This window comes from Symphalangus syndactylus, chromosome 18 (assembly GCF_028878055.3).
Source record: "Symphalangus syndactylus isolate Jambi chromosome 18, NHGRI_mSymSyn1-v2.1_pri, whole genome shotgun sequence".
In the NCBI taxonomy this organism is placed as follows: Eukaryota; Metazoa; Chordata; class Mammalia; order Primates; family Hylobatidae; genus Symphalangus; species Symphalangus syndactylus.
The window spans coordinates 104,651,031-104,667,204 of NC_072440.2; the positions used below are offsets into that span (position 1 = coordinate 104,651,031).

Sequence of the window (16,174 nt, forward strand, 5' to 3'; positions counted from 1 at the left end):
GTGGGCAGATCACTTGAGTTCAGGAATTTGAGACCAGCCTGGGCCACATGGCAAAAACCCATCTCTACCAAAAATACAAAACTTAGCCGGGTGTGGCATGGTGGTGTGTGTCTGTGGGAGGCTGAGCTGGGAGGATCCCTTGAGCCCAGGGGTTGGAGGTTGCAGTAAGCCAACTGTGCTACTGCACACCAGCCAGGGGACAGAGTGAGACAAAAAGAAAAAAGGGAAGGAAGGAAGGAAGGAAGGAAGGAAGGAAGGAGGGAGGGAGGGAGGGAGGGAGGGAGGGAGGGAGGGAGGGAGGCAGAGAGAGAGAGAGAGAGAGAGAAAGAAAGAAAGAAAGAAAGAAAGAAAGAAAGAAAGAAAGAAAGGAAGAAAGAAAGAGAAAGAAAGAAGAAGGGAAGGGAAGGGGGAAGGAAAAAGAAAGAAAGAAAGAGAAAGAAAGAAAGAAAAAGAAAGAAAGAAGGAAAAAAGAAGAAGGGAAGGGAAGGGAAGGGGGAAGGGGAGAAGGAAAAAGAAAAAGAAAGAAAGAGAAAGAAAGAAAGAGAAAAGCAAAAGAAAAAGACTTACTTCACAGAGATTGTTGTAACCTCATCCCACAAGATGCTGCTGTGGAGGGTTCTTCTCAGGGTGCCTCAGACTTTCATTTTCCACTTTGAAACACATCTGAAGACATTTATGCCAATTCAGAACATGAAGGCCTCGCAATATTCTTAGCATGACAAGAAATTTTATTTTTTCCTTAATACTCTCTTAGTAGCAAGAACCGCATCCATGTGAATCTCAATAGTTTCCTTCAACACGGGTAACAGTATCTTGAAAGAGCACACTGGATACATATCAGCTATTCTGAACATCAGCAGCAGTACTATTTAATGCACACTTATCTCCTCATTCCACTCCCTCTTCTGAATCCTTGATGACTCCTCTCACTCCCTGGGTTAGGCCTAATCTCCCTGTCTAGGGATTTAACCCACTCTGCTTTAATCACAGCTTACTTCGTCAGCCATATCTCATGAAGCCCTCTACAAAAGGACCACCTGAACAGAGCCAGAACCACAAATACATGTCTGAATTCATACCCATCTGTATCAAAGCTGGTGACATTTGAGCGATCATGGGTGTGCTCAACTCTATCCCCTCACTCCTACTCAAATCATTCCTAGGTAATTTCCTCCTGTTTTTCCCATATCATAATTTGCTCCCTTTCTATGAGTCTTTCTCCTAGATATACAGTCAGTAGCTGTTTTAAAAAGTTACTGATCCCCTAACTACAGCTTTATGCCTCTACTCTCCTTGAATGCCAAATTCCTTGGAAGTCTCATGCCCATCCACCGTTTCCACTTCTCCTACAATTCTCTCTCGAAGGATTGGCCACACACTACACCAGAACAACCCTTACAAGGTAGTAAACATGGTGACATCCAACGTTCAATTGTCACTCCTTGTCCTACTTGTCTTTGCAACAATATTTACTGTATTTAATATTTCTTCATTTTTAAAATTTTTTTTTCTATCTGGATTCAAGATAATACACATCGTTTGCTTTCTTCCTTCTCACTAGCCTTCCTCCTAAGTGGCCTTTGCTGGTTCCTCCTCCTTTCACTGACTTCTGAACACTGTGGCATCCCTGGTCTTAGCACCCAGACTATTCCTGTCCTCCGTACTCATGTGTGACATCCCAGGTGTGACATCATCCAGCCTTCCTCCTTTAAACACATCTCAGCACTGACAGTCCTAAATGTCTATCTCTAACAAGACCCCTTTCCTTCTGAACCACAGGCTCATATATTCAGCTACTTCTTGACATCACCTTTCTGATGTGTAATAGGCACCTCAAGAATCTCAAACACAGCATGTCTGAAGTGAACTCCTCCTTGGCCCCACTCACCAAACTTGTGTGTCTCACTGTTCAGCTATCTCAGTCAATGGCAGCCCCATCCTACCATTTGTTTGGTTTCTGGCAGCATGGTTGACTCTGCTTTCTCTAATGCCCACGTTCACTCCCTAGCAAGATTCGACTTTCAAAACACATCCAAGTCTGGGTGCAGTGGCTCACGCCTGTAATCCCAGCTACTTCAGAGGCTGAGGGACAAGAATCACTTGAACCCTGGAGGCGGAGGTTGCAGTGAGCCTAGATCACACCACTGCACTCTAGCCTGGATGAGAGAGTGAGATTCTGTCTCAAACAAAGAAAATAAAAACCAATCTTGGACCGTTTGTCTCTGCTCCTCTGATATTCCTATGGTTTGGGTCACTGTCATCACTAACCTGATTATTGAAATAGCATCTCACACAGTCTCCCTCTGATTTCCTACCGTCTATGCTCACCAGCAGTCAGAATGATCCTTTTTATTTTTATTTATTTATTTATTTACTTTGTTTATTTGTTTTGTTTTGTTTTGTTGTGAGATGGAGTCTCGCTCTGTCACCCAGGCTGGAGTGCAGTGGTATGATCTCGGCTCACTGCAACCTTCGTCTCCCAGATTCAAGCCATTCTCCTGCCTCAGCCTCCCGAGTAGTTATTTCAAAATAACTTAACATGACCATTATGTAGGCGATTAACTCAATTTAAGGAATGCTGTCTTGTTGGGAAAAAAGTCTATTACATAGCAGTCTCATAATATATTGGAAACACATGTTAAACAATGCATTTATACCTTAAGAAAAAGAAACATCACACTGCATAGCAAGAAAAATTGTATTCAAAAAGCACAAGAAAGTTTATTCAATATTTAATTATGATGACATTAAAGTTATATTGTTATTTAAAAATCAAAATACCATCTTAACAAGCCCATCAGAAACAGGCAATCCAAAATTCCTCTTTGTGGCTAATCTAACTAAATCAGGTGTTTCCTTGTTTAATAAAACTTTCTTTGGTTTGAAGATATTTCCCTCAAGTGTAGAGGCTGATGCAACAAATAAAAGAAATTTAGCCTCTGACCTCCAAACTGAAATGCAGAAAGTAAGGCAGTGTCAAGGTGTCAAGGCAGTAATTAGACGCCACGGAAGATTAACAAGGGACACTGTGGCCGAGCACAGTGGCTCATGCCTGTAATCCCAGCACTTTGGGAGGCCAAGGCAGGTGGATCACGAGATCAGGAGTTTGAGACCAGCCTGACCAGAATGGTGAAACCCCGTCTCTACTAAAAATACAAAAATTAGCCAGGTGTGGTGGTGCGCACCTGTAGTCCCAGCTACTCAGGAGGTTGAGGTAGGAGAATTGCTTGAACCTGGGAGGTGGAGGTTGCAGTGAGCTGAGATCGTGCCACTGCACTCTGGCCTGGGCGACAGAGCCAGAATCCCCCTAAGAAAAAAAAAAACAAAACAAAAAAAAAAACAAGGGAGATCAGAAAACCACGAGTCAGCCTAGTTGTGTATTCCATATTTGTTTATTTCAACATCAACACTGTTGTGTATTAAACATTGCAATACCAAATAATGCTATGGAGATGAACAAGACACATATCTGCCCTCTGGGAGCTCACAGCTTGGTGAGATGGGAGTGTGAGGAGCTGATGATTCCCCAGCAAGCTCTCCGATGGAAGGAAATGCACACAGAGGCTGTGGATGACCACAGCTGGGGAGTGGTGACATCTCAGTGAAAAGGACAGCTGAAGTGAGTCCCGAGGGAAGGGTGGCATTTAGGGATCAATGTGTGCTGAGTTGTCCTCTGAAGGACATACACTATTTGTGGAACTAGGAGTGATAAGAGATGAGCCAAGAAGAGTCAGGGGAAATCCCTTCAAGGGCCCTGTGGCCATACCAAGGCATTTGGGTTTATCCTATAGCAGAGCGTGAGGCTGGGAGAACCGTGTGGGTGGATGGCTGAAGGTCATCCTGAAAAGGCAAAGCAGACTTCTAAGAGGTTACCCTGTTTGACACATGGAAAATGTTCAGAGATCCTTTGGGAGGGTAGAGACCTGAGAACAGAAAGCCACATAGCAGGAGCAAGAGAGGGAGGGGAGGATTCCTAGCAGGTGATTCTCCAAGTTCTTACCCCTCACCTCACCCTCACAGATATCCTATGAGGTGGGATTTTTTTTTTTTTTTGAGACGGAGTCTTGCTCTGTTACTCATGCTGGAGTGCAGTGGTGTGATATCGGCTCACTGCAACCTCCGCCCCCCAGGTTCAAGCGATTCTCTTGCCTCAGTCTCCTGAGTAGCTGGGATAATAGGTGTGCACCACCATACCTGGCTAATTTTTTTCTATTTTCAGTAGAGACGGGGTTTCCCCATTTCGGTCAGGCTGGTCTCGAACTCTTGACCTCGTGATCCACCCACCTTGGCTTCCCAAAGTGCTGAGATTACAGGCGTGAGCCACCATGCCCGGCCCAGGAGGGGATTTTTATTCCCATTTGACCAGTGAGAAAATCAGGACTCAAAGAGAATAAGTAACTTGTGGGAGGTAGAGATGGGATTTGGGCATGAGTCCCTCTGACCTCAGAGTCTGTACTCTTGTCTTTTATGTTAGGGGAATTTACAGCGTCTGGAAGGATCTAAGCAGCTTTGTTCCTACTGTAGACATCATGTCTCTGCCATTTAACCTCACAGAACTTCCCTTTCCATTTGAGCATGATGGTTTGGATAACGTTGAAAGAACATATTCAGTTCTGGCCACGTGAAAAGGAAACAGTCAAATGATTTCCGTCAAAACCCAATCAAGGAAAAGAGAGAGAGAAAAGAGAAACACAAGTTTAATTCCAGTTTCCATTGTGCATCCCCCATAAGATCCATAAAAACCTCCTCTGCCAGCAAAGGCATGGTCCAGTGTCAAAGCTTAATGGGAAAAGTGAGTGCAGGGAGGCCAGGCCTGGGCATGAGAATCACATTTTCCCACTTCTCTCTCCAAGTCCAAGGCAGGAGACTCATTAAAGCCAACAGAACTGGCAGCAAATGACTTCTCATAGCTGAAGATGCACACTGAAATGTACAGGGAACCACAAAAGAGCTCAGTCCGTTTCCGGGATCCAAATGGAGGTGGCAGGATGGGTTCATTAGATAGATGTGGCCATCTTAGTCTTCCGAAGAGCTGTGTGGAAGTTGATTTGTTTCAGGAAGAGACACGCCGTCTGGGCATCTGCAGCAGAGCTGCAGGACCATGCTGGAAGGTCAGCCTGTATTGCTACCGCCGCCTACGTGTCTCGGTCACTCTACAGAAAGTCTGAATTTTTGCTTAAAGAGTCATCTTTTCCAGGAGAATCACCTTAAGAAAACCCTGTTCAGCATTAGAATTTCTTAGGTTTAACAGAAGAAGAAAAAAGGAGAGCAAGAAAGAAGCGAGAGAGGGAGAAAGACTGTGTATGCCGAGCTACTAAATCCAAGGGTGATAAATGGAAGAAAAGTTCACGGGGTGAGAACTGGGGTGAAGGGATGATCAAATTTTGTCAAATTGCCTTTCTATGTGGAGTTTTAGAATGGAATTCAAGTAGTGTTTAGCCAGTGATGGCTGTGAGCCAGCCACTTCCAGGTACGCTCCCTTAATTCCTCTTCCTCAATCCCTGTGTGGTATATAACCTTGGCTCAACACTGCAAAGGAGAGGACAGAGGTTCAGAGACCCTTTATAGCTCATTCAAGGGCATACTGATGATGGCAAGTATCTGTATCTGAGTCAGGCCTGAAACTTGTTCCTCCCGATTCCAAACTGGTGCATTTCCCATGCCATCTGCTCTCATGATGGGACCATTAAAAGGAAGAACCCTCCCTTGCTGCAGAGGCTCAAGGGTTACCTCATTTCTCAACCATCTGCTCACATAGTGCCTAGGAGAAGTACTCTAATCCCTTCCCACGAGGAAGCAGACTTCTTTGTGGAAGAATAGCCCTCCAGTGTAAAGACAGTCCACTCTGCTGCAACCGGGAAGCCCTATCTGGGATCTTTCTTATCTTTGGATGGCAATGGATTTGTGGGATGGGGAAAGAACGGCAAAAGCTGGGGTGGAAAGATGAGTAGGTGATCTGTGGGGGGCCTTGTGTGCCAGTGGTGATCCTGTTCATTCATCCATGAACCACTGAAGAGCTTACAGCAGGAGTGGTACAAATCTTGATTTTTATTTTTTTTAAGAAAAGTCATTGTGGCCGGGCAAGGTGGCTCAAGCTTGTAATCCCAGCACTTTGGGAGGCCGAGGCGGGCGGATCACGAGGTCAGGAGATCGAGACCACGGTGAAACCCCGTCTCTACTAAAAAATACAAAAAAATTAGCCAGGCGTGGTGGCAGGCGCCTGTAGTCCCAGCTACTCAGAGAGGCTGAGGCAGGAGAATGGCGTGAACCCGGGAGGCAGAGCTTGCAGTGAGCCGAGATTGCGCCACTGCACTCAGCCTGGGCGACAGAGCGAGACTCCATCTCAAAAAAAAAAAAAAAAAAAAGAAAAGAAAAGAAAAGAAAAGTCAAAAGTCATTGTTGGCCACGAGAAGTGTGGACCACAGGTAGGACCGCTGGCATGAGACTTGGTCACAGCAGTTTATTATTGTTTCTTCATCATCCTGTCAAGGGATTGAAGCTCCTTCTCTTTAGCAAATGGAGGGGTGAGATTCCCAGGGGAGACATTTCCCTGCCATCACCCCTTGATCTGTTTGAAAAATCAGACAGGTGAGCTTAAAAGGAACCACCTGCACACTCTTTAAAGAAAGTTCCTCTTATATTCCTCTAGAGTAGAAGCCCGAAAACTCTAGTTACTTCATAGAAATGTCTTTCCTTGTGGTTTTCCAGCATGTTTTGGCTGATGCCCAGCCTTCTGAGTAGGTAAAATAATTTTCTGGAAAGTATCCGAATGATTCAGCACATCCACGGAGTCAGGAGTCTGGCCCTGTCCCTGGTGATGGAGCTTCTGTTTGGGATTTTCTCCTTTTACTGGTCAGCACCAAATTTTCCCTGGTTGACACCTTAAATGCCAGTTCAAATGCTGCCCTCTGATACTTTCTTTTCAGAATCAAGGCTCAATTCCAAACAAGTTCCTATTTAAAGAACAGACAAAAAAGAGCATATTGAGACAAAGAGGTTAGAACTGAGATGTGGAGAGGGGAAAGAATGAAAAATAAACAAAAAGAAGAAAAAGGGAGCTGAAGGAGGCTGAGATCCGGCTACCAGCCCAGACCCCAGACTTCCATGGCTGGGCGCCCAAGGACACCACGCCTGTAGACTCCAGAGGCAAATCCAAAGTGACCCTCTCCTCAAAGCATTGTGCACCCTGGATTTTCCATTCATAAATGCTTAAATGGCCATTGCGTAGCCTGCACCTAGGATTTCAACCTGGAACTTTTCACACCCTCTGTGCATTTCCTCGAGACCCTTCCCGTCATCCACCTGTTCTGTAGGAGCACCACGGTCTGTCAGTTCTGCCAGCTAAGCTGCTCTTGGATTCGCCTTCATCCAGATGGACTTTTTCAGAAGGCCTCCTTGGCCTGTGCAGCTGCAGCCTCCAGCATGGCTCCTTTCTCACTGCAGTGGGAGCGATCTTTCCAGGATGTTTATCTGTGTCTGTAAGGTAGCTGTTCCTCCCCTGCTTAAAATTCTCCAGCAGGAGTTCCGAGTTGCCAGGGTGAAATGCAGAGCCACTGGCTCACCCTCCCTGGTCTGATCCTGTGCATGTCTTCTAAACTTATCTCTGGCACCACGGCCATGTGAAATAGTCGTTCCAGCATTTCCTTAAACATATCTTTTTAATCTTCTTTTGGCTGCTATTCCCTCTATTTGAAATGTCACCCACACCACTTCCCCATTAATAGCTGCTTTTCTGTCTTGCTAGCTCCTACACATTTGCACATCACCTGGACATTATCGGCACCTCAAAGCCTTTCCTGGCGTTGTTCCTTCCAGAGTGAGGTGCCCCTCTCAGTTCTCCCATAAAACCATGGATTGCACTGCATGTAGCTCTCTGGACTCTGATTGTTGATTTACTTTCCTTTCTCCCTTAGTCACCTTTGAGTTCCATGTGCTGTTGGCCCATCTCAAACTCATGACACAACTGTTGACACATAGATGGTAGCCAGTGCTTGTCAACTAAAGAAGAGAATGGGAAAGGAAGAAGACAAAAGTGATCGAAAAAAAAAAAAAGGTAAACTCAGTGCTGATGTTAAAAAATCAAAAGATGTTGTGCTGCCTTGAGAAGGTTTTTGCACACGTAAACAGGGGTCAAATATTAAAATGTCAAGAAAGGAGAGGCGCACAATGTTACCAGACCCCTCTCCTCCCTGGGCTGCGTAGGAACAGTGGTAACCTCAGCCCTCACAGAGAGAGACATCTTCCTGGAATAACCTGCATGTCAGGGCGGTATGCGGTATCCTACCCACGCCTGGGTGCTGCGTTAGCCTCCTGTTTCCTGTCTGCCCACTCACATTTGATTTGACCTCTTTCTCACCAGAGAAGCTATATTCTCTCACAACATATGTTTGTTTTTTTTTAATTCTACCCATCCTTCTAAGATGCTCGCATCTCTCTTTAACATTTGTCAAAATGGCTTCACCTCATGACTTTATTTTGCAAATTCACTTATTTAGAGGCTTGTTAAAACAAAGACCTGCCCTTGCAATTTAGGGATGCAGCCACCAGGTGGCAGGATGGTGCTCAAACTGCAGGGTGCGGGCTTTTCCCGAATTCTTCAGGATTCAGGTTTCCAGTCAATGCAAGAAGCCCTTCTTCTGTCCCTTCAGGATCAGCCTGCTCTCTGCAGGGCGCTTCCAGGGACAAGGCCTCATGAGGACAGCCCGCTCCATAAACAGGTAAATCTTGGGAGTAGACACTCTGGGGCAGGTCAACAATATTTCCTGTGCAAATGCCAGGGACCCAGCATTTGATAAGAGCTGCAGATAAAAAAGATGCTGAAGAGGTTCTCTTAAGAGGAAATCTCTTTTTAAGAGCTCACATCACCTAAAATGTTTTCCTTTAACTCAGGTGGAATGCTGCCTTGATAAAGTGCAGCCTCCTTCCCAGCTATGCAATGCAAGTGCACCCTGGGCCCCGACTTCCCCATCCTCCTTTTATGCAGTCTCACACTGATGTGTCATCGCTCCACAGTCCCTCAAGCCCCCAAGCTTCTCCCTCCTGCCTGGCTCCTTCCCTGGCCCCCAAAGAAGGCTGACAGAAGAAACTAAACTGAAATAAAGAGGCCATGGTAGCTCTGTTTCCTAAGATGTTTTGTTCTTTTTCTTACCCATAAGGGAATGATTCAAAATGTCCCTCCACCTGGGTCCAACCATTTGCCTGAAGTTAATTCACTCACCAGCTGTTAAGGCTGCTTCTGTCCTTGGGTGAAATTTGGCTGGCTCACCCACTCTTCGGAGCTACAACTGGGCCTGGCCTCATTAGAAGCCATGTGGCCTCTGTAGCTGGCACCGTGGCTGTCCCCCGAGTCAGCCGGGATTGCATCAGCTCCTCTGATGGCCAGAAGCAGATTTCACACTTTTTCCGCTCTCGAATGTGTGCTGTCTTCTTGCTGCGTTCTGATTTAGCTTCCTATCTCTGAGACACATATTTAGCTCTCATCTCATTTGCAGAGGTTCTGTCATGCTTTTGAACGATGTGGTCTTACTTTTCCAGCTGTTCCATGTCCCCAAACCAACATTCTTTGGGGTTACACTTGGGGGGAATTGTCTTCCAAAATATTATCTTTCTATTTCGAGTTTTGCCTAAGCATCTCCAGCAGACATTATCAACGATGTAATTTTTGGCAAACTTAAGAGGGTGATCCTGCATAACAGATGCTTAGGAGAGCACTGACAACTCACACAAGATGATTACCATTCCACTGGCTTGACCCTCCTAGGTTGAGAGCACAAGGGGGAGGGTTTTTTTGATAGAATTGATGAGACTAAAAAAGATCTGATTTTGGTCTTTCAATGTCAGTGGATACCACTCAGGATGTGTTGAACTGGGGAGGGAAGCTGGCCTGTACTAAACACATACCACACGTCCAGCACTCTGTAAGTTAGGCTCGGCTATTTTCAAGATAACCCTGTAAGCATTCTGTTATTATGCCTTTTAAAAGATGTGAAACTGAAGATCCGAGTCTAAGAGATGTTTAGCCAATGCTGCACAGATCATAGAGATTCAAAGCAGGCTATAATTCAAGGTCTTTCTGTATCCAAAGCTTGTGCTCCTCAAAAGCAGTATAATTCCTTTCTAAATTAAGTTTGATTTCTTTTTTCTGATTATAAAAGCAAAAGTTTCTAATGTAAAAAAATGGAAAAATACATAAAAATGTAAACAGAGACCTCAAATCACTTTTAGTTCATTAACTTTTTTTATTTTTTTCTTTCTGTACTGGTTTTTCTAGATAACTAATTAGACAGATGAGACAGACAGACAGACAGATGGCCCATAGTATCTTTAACCATTTCTCTATTGTGGTTCTAGTTACATATGTCAAACTGACTTCTAAAAATAAATTAGTAACAATTCATAGCAGTATATGAGTATATCTATCTCATATCAGAAGAGGCAATAACATAGTAATTTCTGTGGTCTTGGTTTGCCTTCTAAGAGAAATTAACATCGTATTACTTTAATTACATTGCTATCCAGATTGAACAAATTTCAATTTGGTCATTTTTAGTATTTATTTCCATATTTACTTTTCAATAAAAAGTAATTTTTTTTAAATTTTCTTCATTAGAGATTAGATATTTCTTTATTCAGAGTTACAGACCTCTTTTCTCATTTTATGGCAAACAAATCTATGTTTGTTTTATACAGGTCTATAATTCTTTCTTCCTGGCTTTAGAAATGAAAGCTAAATTTTCTTACTTTGGGAAATAATGCGTAACTAACTTCATTCAGGCTAGTCTTTGGGCTAACAGGGAATTCCTACAAGTGCCGATCTGCAAATGAAAATGAATTCTAGCCAAGTTATTATCATTTTGACCTTTAATTGCATATATCCTTCTTCTCCCTCCTTTGAAGACCAAATTAAAAGACAAAGCAAAACAAAACAAAACACTTGGTTTTTGTATATCTCCTAAATCTGATAAGCAATTTTTGGCTTCCTCATAAGTTTCTGTTGCTGTTATTCTCCACAGAATTTTTAAAGATACAGTATATAAGGAAAATAATTTTTGTTTGCTTTTAGACACTGTGGTTAATTTTTAAAATTCAGACATTTAAAACTCCTTAAGTAACTGATTTTTGACATTTATTTGTGTTCCTCCAGTTGCTTAGAAGATTAAAACATTCTTTGGAGAAACTGTGTATCCTTTTAAAGATTGTTAATGACATAAAATTTAATATTTATGGTTACCAGTAATCAATCAATACATATTCTTTGAGTTAATGACTGAACTATTCTTTTTTTCCCTCTTCATCTACCCAAATCTTAACCACTTTTCTAGGCTCAGGCTAAGCCCCTTGCCCACCCCTACTAGGCTATACAGAAAGTCCTCACCCTCCTGAGAAGCCATGTTGTCCTGTTAAATCTCCTTTGGCACAAAGCAAAAATCACTCCAAATATTACTAAACTTTCCGTGTGTTTATATTTTATTTTTTCAACTAGCTTCATTAAGTGTGCATCCATTCAATTCAATTTATTGAATGCTTTATTAAGCTTCACTTAAATAAGACTTTGTAAAATTATGTAATTTTTACATACTTGTAAACATACACACACGATATATTTATTCCAAAAGAGATGATAAGTGGAGGAAATGGAGAGACTGGGTGCCCTGGTGGTGTGTTTGAGTTGACTTGTACCAGCCTGCAAGAGCCTATGGTTAAATTTTCAGCAATTTTGTAATTTGGTTGTTAAACACAGTCATTATTAAAAATCAAGTGTACTATTATAACTTCTCTGTCCAACTTTGCCTTCAGTGACATCATGTTGGTAGCTTGAAATTGGGCGTGGTAGAAATATTTATAAAACAGAAATTGGCAAACACTATAAAACAAAACTTGATTTAATGCTCTGTTGATTGACTAGACTTAAGAAATGACATTTGCAGAAAATGTCAGTAATGCAGATTAAACCTAATAGTGTGCTGTGCATGTCGCTACTACATTGTGTATAGCAAAAGATATTGAAGATATTGAAGAAATATTCTTCCTGTATTTGAATACCATTATCCAATTAGACAAAAAAAAGTTCCTCACATTATTGAACAAAGAGTGAAATTCCGACATACATAGCAATGAACCGGAAACAGGCTTTGATTTACTAAATGTATAATAGTTTGTATGAGAATGGGAACTAGTTTAACAGTAGATCACATATTGGACTTAATGATAACAAATTTAATGAGGAAAGAGTTAGCAGAAAGGGATTCAGTTTCAATTATCCAATCATAACTGAATTGTAACTATAGGTTGGCTACAGATACTGCAGCTTGGCAAAAATCAGTGAAAGCATTCTGTAAGAATTAATTGCTTATATAAAATTTGCAATAAAGTGTATTGTGTATTTTATTATTTGTAAATTGTGTGATATACATCCTTTATATGAGTAAAGTTTATAATGATATTATGTACATGTATATATATTCTAGCAATTTTTTTTTTGGCGAGCTTGTTGTTAAATATTTACCTGCAAATCACTGTGTGTGTTCTTCATTGTAAAATTCAATCATAGTTGATTTTGGACAAGGGAATGTAGAGCCCTGGCTGAATTATAGGCATTATCTCCCCACTCTTCCTAGAGACGTATCCTCTCCTATTACTTTATAAAATATGTGTAGCTTACCTTTTGTTTTCTGGGGGGTAAGGGCATTCAGAATATCCCCATCTCTGCTCTGCCTGTAAAATATCTACACATGCTTTATCTTTCTTTTTTAATATCAAAAAGCATACAACTAACATATGCTTCTTAAAAAGACACGAGGAAAAAAGACTTAAGCTTCATAACTATCAGTGAGACCCCCAAAATAGCATCTTTCAATTTTCCCTACTGCAGTTCTGTAGCTTAGAAACTCCCATACCTCCAGTGCTGACTCTGGTAACTCTCGTCTCCGCTAGAAATCCCATAGTGCAGAGTCCCATTCCAAAACAAAAGATACCTAAGGAAGAAGATAAATGTAGATTTTTAAATAAATAAATCAGGACTCATGAAAGCTACTTCTCAATTTTACATACCCATAACGTTGCCCGTTTTGCCCTCCAAGGATGATGATTACTTTGTCTTCAGGGAGACGATCCTCCTGTCTGAAGCTCTTTTGCCTATTTGTGGTATTTAATGTTGACCCCGCCGTCTACATCTCTTGGTTAAGTCGTGGAGGAAGGAAGCCCTGTGTGTGGACAAGGTGCCTGGCTCTGGTGACCTTCTCCATCATCACATGATCTCACCTATAAACACAGCATCCCAAAGAAGATGACCAATTAAAAAAACGAAAGTTTATCTGAATGACCTTCAAACAAAGGCTTCCTCAAGATCTCACTTCCTCTTTTCTACTCTCAAAATCTGAGCCCTAATTTTTTCCTCTAAACATAAAAAGATACCCAGTTTTGATTGCTAAAATGTTTCCAACAGAGGTAAAATAATTCGACTTAATGGATAGAGGATGACTACTGAAATTCATTTATCTCGATTTGGTATATTTAAATACCAAGAAAGATCAAGGAATTCATATTGGCTACATATGTGCTAATGAGATAATCAGGGTTTAATGAAAACCAACAGTTATTAGCTAATCAGTTCAGCTTGGTGACTATTGGTCTGTTATGGCAGGAAAAGAATAATTAAGTGACACTTAGAGGTATGAGAAGAACGTTAGTCAGAAATTGATGTGTCTACAGAACGCTCCAAATGGCCGACGTTTAATGGTCCTCTCTACGTTGCCATGACAACTCACTTGGTAACTCGTGTATCCTTAGTTTAGGAAAACAAGGGGCAGAGTGTTCTTAGGAAGGTGCCATCCCCTTTAAGCGGATCTATAAGCATCACAGATGAACAGAACTTTAAACATTCCGCCATGAATATTCATGAAGTAAGTTGTTTTTTGTTGCCTGCCTAGTCAGCAGTCACAAAACACATGGTGTGTGTTGGCAGCATCTTGCCTAGGTAGAGGGCTAGGGACTGAGGCAATGGCAGGAACCAGGACCTGTGAGGCTGACTGACATTTCCATCTGTAGCGAAGGCTGGTAATTAACAGGAAGGAGTATGCCTGCAGCATTGCACCATCTGCTAGGGAAACGGCTCAATAAGAAAGGAACTGGATGGAATCTCAGCAGTGGCGCGATCTGGTTCCGACATGAGGCTGGGCATCTGTTAGCTGAGGAGATAGACTATTAGGAAATTCAACTGGGAATGAACAACATGGAAAGAGAGCACTCTGACCTAGCCCATAAAAGCAACTCTTCAGAAATGGTGTCTTTTTATCTTACTTACCCAAGTCTTCTGAAAATGGTTTGCTGAGGGACCATTACAGATCTGTTTGAAATAACACAATGGTTTCAAAAATGCTGTTTTATTCCAACATGAAATTCTTGAAATCAGGATACAGCTGTCATCTTTTGACAATAGAGCTAATTTCAGAGCGAGGATATGAGGTTAAATTCCTTCTTTTGTTGTTTAGATTGGGGAGCAGCGGGGAGAAACAAAAATGATCATTTAAATGCTATGCTGTTCAAAATTGAGAAGGCAAAAAACCCTGGGATGCCCTGATGGAAAGTGAGCAGGTCAGAAATCACCCCGAAATTCTTACAGTGTCTTCATATTTCTGTTTTGCTTTTTCTATCTGACATCTGCTTCACAATGCAAATCTTCCTCACTGTGGAAAACCACACTCTGAGCTTCAGGCATAGCCGTACTTGACTACTTTCGGGACTGTGGTTTCAGGTACCAGATCTAGAAATGGGAGTAAGTGCATGAAACAGTGTCTGTTACTGTCACTGGCCCTGTTTGAGGGCAGGATGAGTCGGGAACACATTTCTAACGCTTCCCTTTGGCTTGCACCTGCCCTCGCCCCATACTCTTAGGAGGTACATAAACCCCTTCCACAGTGGAATGCATCTTTGAGAGGAGCCAACACACAGATAACTTGATTTTTCCCATCAGCTTATAGTCGAAGCCACTTTTAAGAATATAAATGTGTTATTAGTCTTTCAACAATCAGGAAGAAGTTATTGACTCAAACTATTTCAATCAGGTTAGAGGTTCGTGTCTATGAGCACCATTCCATTGATTGAAACTACCAACTCTCACATGAAGTCCAGCAGATGGCAGATGACTCGTGTGTGTGTGTGTGTGTGTGTGTGTGTGTGACAGTGTTACTAAATTGGAGCCATTGAGTGATATTTACCGAGACCTCATGGTACCATATGGAATTGAAGAATATATAGGCCTTGGAATTTAAATTCCTCTAAGAAAGATGGACACAGGCTTCAGATTTAGAGCCTTTTTTTTTTCTCATTCTCTATCCTCTTGTGAATGCTGATTATTTTGCTAATCCAGGGAAATGCTGGTGTCTGAAAGGGCTAGTGTGAAACAAATAGAAAAAAATCTTATCCTTATCAGATACGAGAAAGATTAACTGGAAGAAACAGACATTTCATCCAGTCTTGTGTTGGTAAGGGTTAACAACCTCTCTCAGAGGAGAATGAAGAGGTCCCGATTTGTAGCATTTTCCAGATTCTTTGCTGTAAATATTCTCGCTGTGGCCAATGGCAAACTATCCTCATCTGATCACTGAAGGCAGATTTGGGAGTAGATGGATACAGTCAGCTCTCTGGAACTGGTGGGGGCTGGCTTGAACACACCTCTGATTTTATTCCTGCATGCTTCATATATAATGAATTGGTAACACAAGTTTTTGTTATATTGGTAAAAGTGGTCCTCCTTCCACATACTGAGAGCATAATAGATTTGAATATTGTTTTACTGCCAACAAAATCCATTCATATGTATTAATTCATTTGATATTCATAGCCCTAATGACATAGTCAGAAACGGAGGCTCAGTGACATGCCACAGGCCACATCATTTAGCAAGTGGAGGAGATGTGACTACATTTCTAAGGTAGGTCTTTTCTTATTTAAGAGTTTGCTTCTAGATAGACGCCTGTTCATCCCTTGGCATGGAACTGAGCAGCCAACTGGATCAATCCACGTCTTTGTCTCCATTCCTTTGTATTTCTGTTCTGCGCTCTGTTACTTAGCTGTATTTTGACCTCAACCTTCACCCTTTACCTCATCTCAGCTGAAGTACTTGAAGTTGTCTTAGAGTATGGATAGCAGTGACATGGCGGCACAACTTCATTAT

The 16,174-nt window shown here is 42.1% G+C and overlaps 2 long non-coding RNA genes across 2 annotated transcripts; one reads left to right on the top strand and one right to left on the bottom strand.

Annotated features, from left to right (window-relative positions):
* Positions 1-6,470: 6,470 nt before the first annotated feature.
* Positions 6,471-13,515, bottom strand: LOC129467415 (uncharacterized). Its single transcript, XR_008652383.2, has 3 exons — positions 13,092-13,515; positions 12,897-12,974; positions 6,471-6,953 (listed from the first exon to the last, which is right to left on the bottom strand). It is a non-coding gene; the product is annotated as an uncharacterized lncRNA (long non-coding RNA).
* A 268-nt stretch (positions 13,516-13,783) lies between these two features.
* On the top strand, positions 13,784-15,909 carry LOC129468656 (uncharacterized). The gene is made up of 3 exons (XR_008652742.2): positions 13,784-13,901; positions 14,490-14,592; positions 15,842-15,909. It is a non-coding gene; the product is annotated as an uncharacterized lncRNA (long non-coding RNA).
* Positions 15,910-16,174: the final 265 nt, after the last annotated feature.